Raw genomic sequence first — 14,769 nt, forward strand, 5'->3', positions numbered from 1 at the left:
AAATGCTCTTTCTCATCAATTGAGATAATCATGTCTGTTTTTCCCCTTCATTCTGTTAACGTGGTTTACTTTTTTTAAACAATTTTTTAAATTTTTTTAAAATTTTGACAAAGAGAGACAGGGCATCGGTTGGGGAGGGGCAGAGAGAGAGGAGACACAGAGTCCAAAGCAGGCTCCAGACCCTGAGCTGTTAGCACAGAGCCCAATGCGGGGCTCAAACTCACAAACCATGAGATCATGACCTGAGCCAAAGTCGTACACTTAACCAACTGAGCCACCCAGGTGCCCCATGTTAATGTGGTTTACTATATTGATTGACTGCAATATGTTGAACTATCCTTGTTTCCAGAAATAAATCTCACTGGTCATGGTGTATGATCTTTTTATTTTTTTTTAATTTTTTTTTTAATGTTTTATTTATTTCTAGGAGAGAGAAAGAGACAGCGTGAGCAGGGGAGGGTCAGAGAGAGAGGGAGTCACAGACTGAAACAGGCTCCAGGCTCCGAGCTGGCAGTCAGCACAGAGCCCGACGCGGGGCTCAAACCCACAAACCGTGAGATCATGACCTAAGCGAAAGTCGGACGCTTAACCGACTAAGCCACCCAGGCGCCCCGGTGTATGATCTTTTTAATATGCTGCTAATTGGTTTGCTAGTATTTTGCTGAGAATTTTTGCATCAATATTCATAAGGGATATTGGTATATAGTCTTTTTTTCTTGTGGAGTCTTTATTCAACTTAGGTATTAGGGTAATGTTGCCATCATAGAATGAGTTAAGAAGTTTTTCCTCTTCTTTATGTTTTTGGAAAAGTTTTACAAGCATTGGTATTATTTTTCTTTAACAATTTCGTATAATTCACCAGTGAAGCCATTGGGTCCAGAGCTTTTTTGTTAGGGGATTTTTTTTTATTGTGTACATCTTCTTACTAATTATAGGTTTGTTCAGATTCTTTGTTTTCATAATTTAGTCTTGGTAGGTTTTGTGGTTCTATGAATTTTCCATTTCAGCTAGGCATCCAATTGATTGGCATATGATTCTTCATAGCATTCTCCTATAATCCTTTTTATGTCTATAGAATTGGTAATAATGTCTCCACTTTTATTTCTTATTTTCATAAGTTGAGTCTCTTCTCTCTTTTCCTTAGTGTGTCTACCTAAAATTTTGTTAATTTTTAAAATGCTTTTGAAGAACCAACTTTTAGTTTCATTGATTTTCTCTATTGTTTATCTACTCTTTATTTCACTTATCTCTGCTCTATATTATTTCCTTCTGCTAACTTAAGATTTAGTTTGTTCTTCTTTTCCTAGTTTCTCAAGTAGTAAAGTTAGGTTGTTGTTTGAGATATTTCTTTCTTTTTTTTTTTTTTTTAATGTGTGTATAGCTATAATTTCCCTCACTGGCACCAATTTCCTGAATGTCACATAAGTTTCAGTATGTTGTGCTTTCATTTTCATTCGTCTCTAAGCAGTTTCTGTTTTTGGTTTTCTTCTTTTACTTATTACTTGTTTAAGAGTATGTTATTTAGGGGCACTTGGATGGCTCAGTCAGTTAAGCATCCAACTCTTGATTTTGGCTCAAGTCATGGTCTCATGGTTCATGAGCTCAAGCCATGAATCAGGCTCTTTGCTGACAGTGTGGAGGTGGCTTGGGAATCCTCCTCACCCTCTCTCTCTGCCCCTCCCCCATGTGCTGACCTTTGTTCTTTCACTCTCTCTTTCTCAAAATAAGTAACTAAACATTTTTAAAAGAGTATTTTGTTTTTAATTGCCAGAATTTTGTGAATTTCTCAGTTTTCTTTCTTTTACTGATACCTAATTTCATCCTGTTATGGTTAGAGAAGATACTTTGTACGACATCTACCTTTTTTAAATCTATCAGTACTTACTTTGTGGTCTAAAATATGATCTGTTCTAGAAAATGCCACATATACACTTGAGAAGAATGTGTATACTGTTGTTGGGTAGAGTGTCCTGTGTATGTAAGATCTAGTTGGTTTGTTGTGTTAAGTCTTCTATTTATTTACTTATCTGCTGTCTGGTTGTTCTGTCCATAGTTGTAAGCAAGATACTGAAGTCTCCAATGACTATTGTAGAATTGTCTATTTCTCCCTTCAGTTATGTCAGATTTTGCTTCATATATTTTGGTGGTCTGTCCTTAGGTGTACAAATGTTTATAATTTTCTATCTTCTTATTGTATTAAAACTTTTGTTAACATATAATGTCCTTGTTTGTTCTTATAAACTTTTTGTATCTAAAATATATTTTGTTTCATATTAGAAGAGCCACTTCTGCTCTATTTTGGTTGCTATATGCATGAGATTTTTTTTTTTTACCATACTTAAACTTTCAATCTATTTGATTTTATCCATTCTGCCAATTTCTGTCTTCTGATTGGAGAATTTATCCATTTATATTTAAAGTAATTCCTGGGGCACTGGGGTGGCTCAGTTAGGTAAGTGTCTGACTTTGGTTCAGGTCATGATCTCATGGTTCATGAGTTGGAGCCCTGCATCAGGCTCTCTGCTGTCAACACAGAGTCTGCTTAAGATCCATTGTCCCCCTCTCTCTCTGCCCCTTCCCCTTCTCAAAATAGATAAGCATTAAAATAAAATAAAAAATTAATTACTAATAAGGAGGGACTTTTGCTATTTTGCTATTTGCTTTCCATATGCCTAATAGCTTTTTGTCCTTCATTTCCTGCATTGCTGTCTTCTTTTGCATTTAGTTGATTTTTTTGTAGTGAAACATTTAAATTCTTTTCTTGTTTCTTTCTGGGTATATTCTATAGCTATTTTATTTGTGGTTACCATAAGGATTGCATTTGACATCCTAAAGTTATAACATTTTAAATTTAATTGACTTCAGTAATATATAAAAACTGTTCTTTTACAGCTGTGTTCCCAAGCTTTTTAGTTGTTGATTTCATAAAACTACATTCTTATACATCATGTGCTCCAAACATAAAATAACAATTCTTTTAAATAAAGCAATCTCTGAAATTATGTATAAAATACGATTTGGAGTTCCAAAGTTATGGTAATAGTAGTTTTGATATTTGCCCATGTATTTACTGTTATTGAAGTCTTTATTTCTCCATATGGCTTTGATTTACTGCATAGTAACTAGTAATTTCACCCTGAAGGACTCCCTTAACCATTTCCTGGGGAGAAGGTAGAGTGGTAATGAACTCCCTCAGTCCTTATTTATTTGAGAATGTCCTGATTTCTCCTTCACTTTTGAGGGAGATTTGCTGGATACAGAATTCTGGGTTGACATTTTTTTTTTCTTTTGGCACTCTGAATATATCAGACCACTGTCTTCCAGTCTCCAAAGTTTCTGATGAGAAATCTGCTAATTATCTTATTGATGATACCTGTATGTAAGATTTGCTTCTTACTTGAAGCTTTTAAGATTCTTTGTCTTTGTCTTTCCAAAGATTATAATATGCCTCAGCATGGATCTCTGAGTTCATCCTACCTGAAGTTCATAGAACTTCTTGGATGATATCTGGGAAGTTCTTAGCCATGATATCTTCAAATATTCTTTCTAGCCCTTTCTCTCTCTCTTCTCCTTATAGAACTCCCACAATATATTTGTTGATCCACATAATGTTGTCCCACAGGTCTTTCAGGTTCTGTGCTTTTCTTCAATCTTTTTTCTTTCTGCTCCTCATCCTGGATACTTTCCATTGTGTTATCCTTAAGTTCACTGATTCTTTCTTCTGCCTGCTTAAATCTTCCTTTGAATATCTCTAGTAAATTTTTAAATGTCAGTTATGGTACTTTTAGCTTCAGAATTTCTTTTTGGTTTCTTTTTAGGTTTTCTATCTCCTTGTTAATATTTCCATTTTGTTCATACCTCATTTTCTTGTCTTTCTCCACATCTTTCTTCCTTCAGTTCTTTGAGCATCTAAAACCATTGTTTTAAAGTCTTTGTATTGTATATCTGACATTAGGTCAGTTTTGGTGACAGTTTCCATTGATGCATTTCCCCCCCTTTGATTGGGCCTTTCTTTCCTGTTTCTTTGCATGCATTGTAATTTTTTATTGAAAACTGGACATTTGAATCCAGTTCTGTGGTAGCTCTGGAAATAAGATTCTCCCCCTTCCTCAGGGCTAGCTGATTTTTAATATAATTAACTAATATATTTATTTTCTTATCTCCAGAGGCTGTCTCTGTGCTGAGGATCCGCCTGAGGTATAAACCTAATGCCTTCTTATTTCTTTCCTGAGCCTTTTTGTGAGCATTCAAAGGACACCTTGTAATTTGCCACATACATGCAGTTGTTTTTGTATGTCCAAGTCTTTAATGTCTGACTCCCGAAAGGGGAAAAAGGGAAAAACGAGAATAAGTGGGTAAAGGACACTAGTCCTTTAAATTCCCTGGAAGTTGCTTCAGCAGGAGGAGGATGGTGTTGCAACAGTGAGGGAGGTGCAACCAGAATGGCTGCCACCTCTTCATCTGCACGTTTGTGTTCAGAAGCAGCAACCAGAGATCAAGCATTGACCTGATATTTGGAGGGTCTTTTGTTGCCCACTTTGACTATCACAGACTGCTTTAGGAACGTGTGTACAGCTGCCCATCGTGAATCTGTAGGTGGGAAATGGGTAGATGCTACTTTGCTAAGAGCTGATATTGACTGAAATCAACCACAATTTAATGCCCAAAACTCCCTCCTGGAAGTTACAGGCTTTCAATAGATTCCAAAATAGCTTCAGTAGAGTCCAAAGTAATTACTTCCGATGGATTTTGGTTGTACAGTTGTGTTGGTGGAGAGACAGATTCCTGGTGCTTCCTACTCTACCATCTTCCTAGCAATGAGCTTTATTTAGCCTTTTAAGGCCTGTTCTCTTAAGATGAAAAACTCCTTCCTGATCCCATACAAATGTCTTGGATATGTGCAAACACCAGCATAGTCAATAGGAACAGTTTCATCGCCCTCAAAAAGAAACATTGTACTCTTTAACTATCAACTCACTATCCTAACCCTAAGTGACTACTAATCTACTTTTTATTTCAATGGATTTCCCTATTCTGGACATTTCATATAAATTGAACCATATAATATATTGTCTTTGGGGACTAGTTTCTTTCTCTCAGCATAAAATTTTCAAGGTTCATCCGTTTAATACTGTTTTAAATACTTCATCCCTTATAATTGCTAAATAATGTTCCATTGTGTGTGGGCATACCAAATTTTGTTTATTCATTCTTCAGTTGATGAAAATTTGTATTGTTCCTACCCTTTGGCTATTATGAATAACACTGGTGTGGATATTCATATACAAGTTTTACTGTGGGCATATTTTCATTTCACTTGTGTATGTGTCTAGGAGTGGAATTACTGAATCATATGGTAACTCTGTGTTTAAACATTTGCAAAACTGCTGACTATATTCTAAAGTAGCTGTATCATTATACATTTCCACCAATAGTGGATGAGGGTTCCAATTTTTCCAAATCTTCACCAACATTTGTTATTATCTGCCTTTGATTCTAGACAACCTTGTAGGTATAAAGTGAAATCACATTGTGGTATAGACATGCATTTCCATGATGACTAATGATGTTGAACATTTTTTTTCATGTATTTATTGTCCTTTTGTATAATTTCCTTGGAGAAATATTTATTCAGATCATTTTCCTATCTCTTAATTGGGTTATATTTCTTTTTATCATTTGGTTGTATTATAAGAGTTCTTTGTATATTCCAAATATACACAAGTCCCTTATCAGATATATGACTTGCAAATATTTTCGCTCATTCTGTGGGCTGTCTTTTCACTTTCTTGATACTGTCCTTTAAAGCACAAAAGTTCTTAATTTTGACTAAGTCTAATTTATCCAACTTACTGTTTTCTCTTTTTTCGTTCATGCTTTTGGTGTCATATCTAATACCATTGCCAAATATGAGGTCAGGAAGATTCACTTCTATGCTTTCTTATAAGAGTTTTTATATTTTGTCTGAACTTTTTTTTTTTTAATATTTATTTTGGGGAAAGCACAAGCAAGGGAGAGGCAGAGAGAGAGGGCCAGAGGATCCAAAGAGGGCTGTGCAAGGACAGGCCAACAGCAGCCAGCCTGATGTGTGGCTTGAACTCATGAACCATGAAGAGATCATGACCTGAGTAGAAACCAAGAGTCAGTTGCTCAACTGACTGAGCCACCCAAGCGCCCCTGTCTTTCATCCATTTTGAGTTAATTTTTGTATGTGGTGTGTCATAAGAGTCCAATTGTATTCTTCTGCAGATGAATATAGAATTATTCCAGAACCATTTGCAGAAAAGACTATTCTTTTCCTATTGAATTGTCCTGGCATCTTTATTGAAAATACATTGATATAGACACATGGGTTTATTTCTGGACCCCCGATTCTATTCCATTGATCTATGTCTGCCCTTTCATTGGCACCACATTGTCTTGATTATCATTGCTTTGCAGAAAGTTTTGGAATCAGGATACATGAGTCTTATTTGGTCTTCTTTTTTGAGGTTGTTTTGACTTGCAATTCCATATAAATTTTCAAATCCATTTGACAATTTCTATAAAGAAGTCAACTGGGATTCTGGTAAGGATTGCACTGAATCAGATCAGTTTGGGGAGTACTGCCATCCTAATAATATGAAGTCTTCTGACTTATGAACATAGGATTTTTTCCCATTTATTTAGATATTCTTTAATTTCTTTCAACAATGTTTTGAAGTTTTCAGAATATAAGTTTTGTGCTTTCTTTATTAAATTTATTCCCGAGTATTTTATACTTTTTGGTGTTTTTGCAAATGAAATAATTTTCCTTATTTCATTTTCAGATTGTTAATAGCAACTATATAAAAATACAATGGACTTTTATATATTAATCTTGTGTCCTGCTACCTTGCTGAACTTGTGTATTAGTTCTAATAGTTTTGGGGTTTTTTCTTATTGGTTTCCTCAGGATTTTCTGTATGCAAGATCACATCATCTGTGAATAGAGACAGCTTTTTGTTTTCCTCTCCAATTTGAATGTCTTTTATTTCATGTCCAGTGATGCTTGGAACTTACCACACTCTGCTGCAAATGAAGTCAGTTGCTTTGAGGGAACATCAGGAACCATTTGTTTCACGGTTTGCATCTCACCCTGGACAAAATTCAAAGTTCTGGAGCTCAGAATGGCAAGATTCTGTCTGTGTGACATGCTCTTTCACTGTAGTGGGGGAGAACACATAGATATTTATGGCTTGACTGTTCCAGAGCCAAACCATTGTTTTATGAACTCGGCCAAGGGGACCAGGCTCCAGTATTCTCAGCAACACCACCCTCAAGGTGGAGCCTCCATTTTCTGGGTGGGAGCTGGGCAGAAAGAAGCCTTCACCTCTGGGCCACTCTCACCTGAGACATGGTCTTAGTAATAGGCAGCTGGAGACAGGATGATAAATGCTGAAGTCCTGTCTTTTCCAGGAAGAAAGCTTCCAGTGGGGAGTTAGAGAGAGATGGAGTCCTATGTTCTTGGCTTCACAGCCTTGAGCAGAATCTCTGCTTTGCTGAGCTGGGAGGGAGGGGGAATGGAGTAGGTCTCATTTCAAATACTATGGAATCTGTCTGTTCTTGCCACATCACATTTTAGCAGATTTTCTTGGATATATGTTTCTTCATATGGTGGATATCCTTAGGACCATTTCCATAGACTTTAAAGGGTTGTTTTAAAAATAATTTTTATCAGTTTTACTGGAGAGTGGGTCCAGGGACCTCCTTAATGCTGTCGTGCATGGAAGACTTTCTCTGTGTGACTTATATTTAAGATTCTTCATTCATCATTTAGTTGTCAGTCTTGGGCAGATACCGGTTTTTTATTTTAAAAAAACATGAATACTCATTTCAGCCTTATTTGTAATAGCCAAAGACTGGAAATAATCCAAATGCTCACCAATAAGTGAATGGATAAACAAACTGTGATAGCTCCTTACAATGAGTACTACTCAGCTGCAAAAAGGAATGGTCTATTGATTCACTCAACCATGATATTAGTTGGAGCGAATGGCAGAAAAAGGCAGACACTGTGTGGATCTACTCACATAAAACTCAGAAAATGCAAACTTGTCCATAGGGACAAAAAGCAGATTGTGGATGCATGTGGCTGGGAGAGAGGAGGGGTGGGGTAATTATTCATGGTAACAGGAGACCTTGAGGAGTGATAGATGTAATTATCTTGATTGTAGTGATATTCTTACAGGTGTAAAGCATGTCAAACTTATCAAATGGTACACTGAAAATATATAGTTTACCATATGCCAATTAGATTTCAATAAAGCCATGCAAAATAAAGTTAAGAGTTAAAGCCCAATTGTTTTTCATATAGTTTCTCTTACAGTGTTGACTTGTGCTACTGAGTAGTTAGCTGGCTGGGTACATCTATACTAATTGAACCAACTAGTTTGTAGTGTTCTGGGAACAGCCAAGGTGTCCCTGAAAATTGGCTGCTTCTCTTCCACCACGTGGAAGTGTGTTTTATTAAATAAAGTGTGTTTTATGAAATAAAGTGTGTGTTTTATTAAATAAAGGACAGAGAAATGAAATGGCCAGTTATCAGGCCCAAGCTGATGCATTCTTGACAGAAATCATTGACTTTTATTCTTGCTGGGGCTCCGTTAAACTAATCACAAGGAGACACACCATTTCTACCACTACTTTGTGAGGGGTCACTAGCTGAACTAGCTTGATGCCTTCTACTTCAACACTCCAAATGTCAGAGCTGCGCGAAGCTGAATTTATTTTGAGTTTGAACATGCAAAGCAACCACCCTTTGTCCTCAGCATATGGCCCAGAGCAGAACAACGAGAAATACGTAGGGAAGGGGCAAGGAAGTCTTCTACTGGTTTAAAATCCAAGCAAGACGAGGAGGCGGTATGTGACTTGCAATGCCGGCCAAAGTAATTTCCTGGCGTGGGAGGAGCTGGGTCGGTTCACAGGCCACCTTTGGCCCCTCACATCCTTTTCATGTTTCCTGAAGTCTGGCTCTGTCTGGCTCCCTTGTTCAAGCCCAGGGACTTCCTGTGGGCCTCTGACTGGCTGGTACCTCCTGAAATCACTTCTGCTTCCTCTTTTCTCTCCTTCTTCCCTTATTTCCTGTGTGTGACAAATCAGGCAGGTTTTGAGGGGGGGAAGGCATTTGATTGTGTGGATTTCCCTCCAGGCTGCTAGGGACTTGCTTTATCAAAAAGAATCCAGGCAGCAGGTGGGAGAAGCTCCCCGTAGGAGCCTATCCTGGCCTGAGTTGTATGGAGATTAACTGTTAGCCTAGGATCCCTCATAACCGCTTTAAGGTAAGTAGCACTCAACAGTGATTTTTATACTCAGGTTAAATATGTCTTTAAAGCAGAAAGTGATTCCAAATCTAATTAAAACTATCCTAGGAAAACAGAGGTTGACCCATAGCCCCAGGGTTTGAGTGATGAGCTGGATGGACGCTGCAGCCAGGAAGCAGAGGGGCGCTCCTGACACCCAGGCCTGCTCCCCACCCTCCCAAGGCTCCTCAGAGTGTAGCCTCAGGTGAACCACTGCTGAACTGGGAGACAAACCCAGCCCAGCAGGACTGTATGATCTGCTCCTCCTATGGAGCTGTGGTCTGGGCCCACTACAGCCTCCCTATAAGGCACACTTCCTGTGTTTGAGGGTCAACTAAATTTTAATTTATTGCAAAATCTGGAAATCATTCTGAGCTTCTTGGAGACAGGTATAGGCTAAAGGTTTTAAGAGGATTGATCACTTCTGAACACCCACCTACATTACAATTATCCATTGCTGTCACTTACAATTATCATTGCATTTAAAAGGAAAGGATGATGATGTAGCCCATGAGCAAATTCTGGGGATTTGTAGGGTGTAAAGGACAGGGGTTGTTTGCCTTAGAGAAGAGGGACTTTTAGGATTCATAAATGTCTCCAAACATTTATAGGCAGATTTTAAAGACCATGGAGGGCTGATGTTCTCTATCTCCCCAGAGAACTCCACTTTGGGTAAAAACAATGTGGTTGGGGAAAAGCAGCACCAGCACCAGGCTGGGAGCGGCCGCCTCTCCCAGTCGCCATCCCACATTGGAGACGGGAATATATGGCCTTTGATGCTGTTTCCAGACAGATATTGGGCCTGTGGTGCGCTGGCAGAAAAACAACGACTTTGGCTGCTTTTGCAGATGAGAACCCAGGAGAAATGCCTGGGCACAGACCCTGGGGCAGGAACTTGCTTCCCACTGGCTTCTAGGTACGGTCCTCGACAAGGTCTGTCACCGCTCAGTGCCTCAGTTTCCCCATCTGTACACCAAGAACCACAACAGCCCCTTCCTCATGGGGTGGGGATGAGGAGAAGGCAGTGAGACGACGTAGCAGGCTTGGGAGCTCAGTGAGCCCGCAGTGCTGAGCGTTCTTGCTGACGCCGCTGTTCCATGGCGAGCACGGAGTCAGCCGGAGTCCCGGCAACACTATGAGTCACAGACAACGGAGGAAAAAGCGCAGGGCTCTCCAGAGAGAGGATGGAAAGACCTTGCTCTGGGTCAGGGGCAGCTCTCTATGCAGGCCCTGGAGCCAAGCGCTCCGGGTCCTTCCGGGTTTGGTGCTGACTGTAGGCAGGAGCCCCAGTTACCTCTTAAGTGTGCAGTTGCTTCTGTTCTCAGTCTGTCCTCTGGTCCTCATGACGCAGGACACCTTCTCCAGCAGCAAGCGGTTGTCCCTGTCGATGACGGCGAGCCGCTCCTCCTCCAGCTGCGGACAGACACACAGCGCATCCGAGCTGCTACCGTGCGGATTTGCCGAGCAGACTGCCTCAACCCCAAGTTTCCTTTGACTTGCGCACACTGTGGGTTTACATCGCTGCTACAAATACCAGCAAGACCTGCTGTGGAAAGCTTCAACAGCGACCATGACACAGGCAGACTCCTTTGTCTATAAACTGGAATAGTTAGGAAGGGGCCAAAGCTCATATGCTCAGAAAGGAAGTAACAGCAGCAATGCTATAATTCTTTGTGAAATTAGGTTACCCTCCAAAACTGTGACAGTGATGCTAATGAGGAAATCACTTCATGTTTTAAAAGAGGTATTTTATACTGTTCAGAAGAAGAGATTGGAGCCCAGAGGAAATGAAAAATCTCTTGTTTTAGGTTTTAAACTTGACTGATCTGCTGATTTGCTTGAGAATGATTATTTAGCTTCTGTTCTGCCCACCTCAGGTATCATTACTAACAGGCACATAAACAGCACACGACATTTTGCTTGGGAATCATTACTATCAGCATAACCATGAGAGTCTTATTCTCACCAGATGGCTTAAACTTGAAGCACTAAAATTCTGCAGTGGTCAGGAAATGGTCTTGTTTGAAGGAAGGGTGCTAACTGTTGCTCTGGAATGCCACTGCCTCTGTGCATCCCTGCCCCTCCCTGCCCTCTCTTCCTGGAGACCAAGGGTCTGCAGGAAGACTGGAGATGAGTCCCCCCGTCCCTCCTCCCCACGGGCGCCTCGCTGGCAAAGTGAGGCTAACTGGCTGCTGACATGGTGTGTCATTGTTGATAACGGGAACTGTTTATCCCTTACTGAGCCTGCATTTCCCATTTCTTGGGTTTCTGAGGTGACGTTTCCTCATTGGCTATAATAGTAACTGAGGTAGAACTTAGATTACCTTCAGCTTCTTGAGTTTCAGGTGAAGGTGGCTGAGGCTGAGTGGGGCGCGAGAGTCCACGAGGGGCTGGGCATCCTGGACCTGCGACACAGAGAGGCAGTGTGACCCCAGACACAGTTTTAGCAGGCAATTAACATGAACTCAGACTGGGCAGCTTCTGGGCTGTGGCACCGGGGACAAGTATAAATAATTGTGGCACTGAAGATTCCAAGTCAGTCTGGGACAGACACTCCTGAATGAGACTCAGGCCTTGATTCAGAATTCGAGTGTTCCCAGGAAGCAAACGTGCGGCCCTGGGAAAGGAACCTAACACTGTGGTTTTCAAGCAGAGAATGAAGTGGATATGGAGTGAGACTTCATTAAACGTAACTGCCAGTGGACATTTCTGTTCTGTTGCCAGAAGCCTTTAGGACAGTGAATTATGAAACTGTATCCACCTCACTCTAATTTCTGAGCCTTCAGCAATATGCTCAGGATGAGCACCTGAAACATCGATTAGCTGAAAAATGATCTCTGCAGTTTCCTATCAGAAAATGCACAAAGAAGGGAAGAAATTTATAGTTGAAAATGTGATTGAGTGGGGCCCCGTGGGTGGCTCAGTTGATAACGTGTCCAACTTCCATTCAGGTCAAGAGCTCAAGGTTTGTGGATTTGAGCCCCACATCAGGCTCTGAGCTCTCAGTGCAGATGGGATCCTCTGTCTCCCTCTCTCTCTGCCCCTCCCATGCACGAGCTCTCTCTCTCTCTCTCTTTCTTTCAAAAATAAATAAGGAGTTAAAAATAAAATAAAATGTGATGGAGTAAATACATGAGGGCTATATGTATTACCATCTGCAATAAAAAGGAATCTCCCTCCTCCATATTCTAGATACTTGAGGTAGATCAAGGGCTGGGTAGCAAGAAGGTTGAAAAGCACACTAAGGAATTGGAGCTTGGACCCTAACATGAAGGAAACACTGAAGAACAGAAACAAGAGAGAAACACAAGCACATCCATGAACTGGAGGCTCTCTGTCACTGTGTGTGGAAGAAGACAAGACCAGAGGAGGGCTGGTGGGCCACAAGCTGGGGTAGTCATCCAGTCATCCAGCGGTGGGGCGGTCAGCAGAGGTGTACCTCTGTGGTGTGGGTTAGGGTCAGAGGAGTCTGGCCTCCTGGGGAGGGGGGGATGTGTCTGTTGGGGTGGGGATGAGGGAGAAAGGGGTGCTGAAGAACGGCCCAAGGCTTTCAATTTTGATGCCCAGTGACTCTAGGACGGGAATAAAGATGGTGAGCAGCCTGGGGAGAGGCCAGTAAACCCTGTGTTGGGTGTGTGTGTAGCTAGCTATCTAGAAGCAATTTAGTTGGGCAACAAGTAAAAATTTTAAGCTAAGTATGGTTATTAAAAATACGACACTACGGGTAGCCTGGGTGGTTCAGTTGGTTAAATATCCAACTTTGGTTCAAGTCATGATCTCATGGTTTGTGAGTTTGAGCCCCGATCTGTGCTGACAGCTTGGAGCCTGCTTCAGATTCTGTGTCTCCCTCTCTCTCTGCCTCTCCCCACTTCATGCTCTGTCTCTCTCTCTCAAAAATAAATAAACATTAAAATAAATAAATAAATAAATAAATAAAGTATGACACTAGCTTGCTTTATTGTAGCACTTACATTTTTTAATAGTTTGTTGTCAAGTTGGTTTCCATATAACACCCAGTGCTCATCCCCACAAGTGCCCTCCTCCATGCCCATCTCCCCCCTGAACCCCCACACCCATCAGCCCTCAGTTTGTTCTCAGCATTCAAGAGTCTCTCATGGTTTGCCTCCCTCCCTCTCCCCCACTATTTTTCCCCTTCTTCTCTCCCGTGGTCCTTCGTTAAGTTCCTCCTAATCATCCTATACATGTAGCACTTACTTTTTGACCAGGGTCTTTGGAACACACTGTCTTCCTAGATGTTCCTCTTGTCTGTTATGCACATTACATACAAATGAAAGGAAGGGCTTTCTTACAGAGAAATGCCAGTTGAAAGATGTAGAAAGAGCGGAGACACTGAAAAGTTGCCATTTTATAGCCAACGCAGTACAGATTATTTGGCACAATCATCAACTGATGTTCAGTCTTGGGGGAAAGCACGATAAGAAAGATGGAGCTTGAGTAACTGATGTGGGGATCAGAGGCGGCTGCCAACGTGGCATGATGAGAAGTGACAGGGTTCACCTCCAAGAACCCCTGAGATGCTCAGCACCGAGAGATATCAGGAACCACAAATACCTGGCAAGGCCCAGAGCAGGGGCTTTTTTGTCTTCTTGGGAAGCTGGGACATCTGACATTGTCTGCCGTGTCTCATGAGGCAGGGGACCACGTTCTCCCCCCAGAAGATACCAGAGCTTCTTCTCTGGAGATATGGGGTATGGGAGACTCTGACCGAAGGCACAGTAGGTGTGGCTGAGGTTGGTGGGGGGGCGGGGGCAGCGCTTCTCCCAGCCCTGCCCCTAAAAATTTGCAGGTTCTCCAGACAGATCTCCAAGGAGATCATGCTGCTCCTAACACCACACGCCCTGACATCGGGAGTCCACAAAACTGGATTAACCAGAGTATGTACAGCCTCCAGTCAATGTCCACTACCTTGTTCTCCAGACACTGGAGGGATGTCTCCAACATGAAAGAGAGAAATAAAGAATCCAAATAAGGGTCTGGAAGAAACAGAGATGAACGGATTAGAGGAAAACACCAAGTAAACTGTAAGTAACAACCTTGGGTAGACAAAAAAAGATGTTGTGTCCATAAAACAAGAATGTGATTCTAGGAAAAAGGAATGATTACTGACAATAGCCCTTGAAAATTAAAAATGAAATAAAAATTAAACTAAGGAGCTGAGGATGAAACTAAGGGACCTCTCCAAAGTGAGCCAAAAAAAGAGAGAGGGGCAGCAGAAGAGAAAATAAAAGGAAACCAGAGGCTCAATATTGGGTCTCTGACATCTAACTTGTAGGGTTTCTAGAAAGGGGAAGGGGAAGGAATTTTTAGAATCTCTCAAATGACAGGCTCCATCAGAACGAACTCAAAGAGACTCATATAAAAGCACGTTATCATGGAACATCAGAACATCAGTAGTAAAGATGAGGTCCTTCCCAGACATTTCCAGAAA

The 14,769-nt window shown here is 41.1% G+C and overlaps 1 long non-coding RNA gene across 1 annotated transcript; it reads right to left on the bottom strand.

Annotated features, from left to right (window-relative positions):
- Positions 1–6,813: 6,813 nt before the first annotated feature.
- Positions 6,814–11,736, bottom strand: LOC120223470. Its single transcript, XR_005526306.1, has 3 exons — positions 11,645–11,736; positions 10,615–10,733; positions 6,814–9,102 (listed from the first exon to the last, which is right to left on the bottom strand). It is a non-coding gene; the product is annotated as an uncharacterized LOC120223470 (long non-coding RNA).
- Between the last annotated feature and the right edge of the window lie 3,033 nt (positions 11,737–14,769).

The sequence above is a fragment of the Hyaena hyaena genome, unplaced genomic scaffold (genome assembly GCF_003009895.1).
Source record: "Hyaena hyaena isolate Hyena2069 unplaced genomic scaffold, ASM300989v1 scaffold_992, whole genome shotgun sequence".
Lineage (NCBI taxonomy): Eukaryota > Metazoa > Chordata > Mammalia > Carnivora > Hyaenidae > Hyaena > Hyaena hyaena.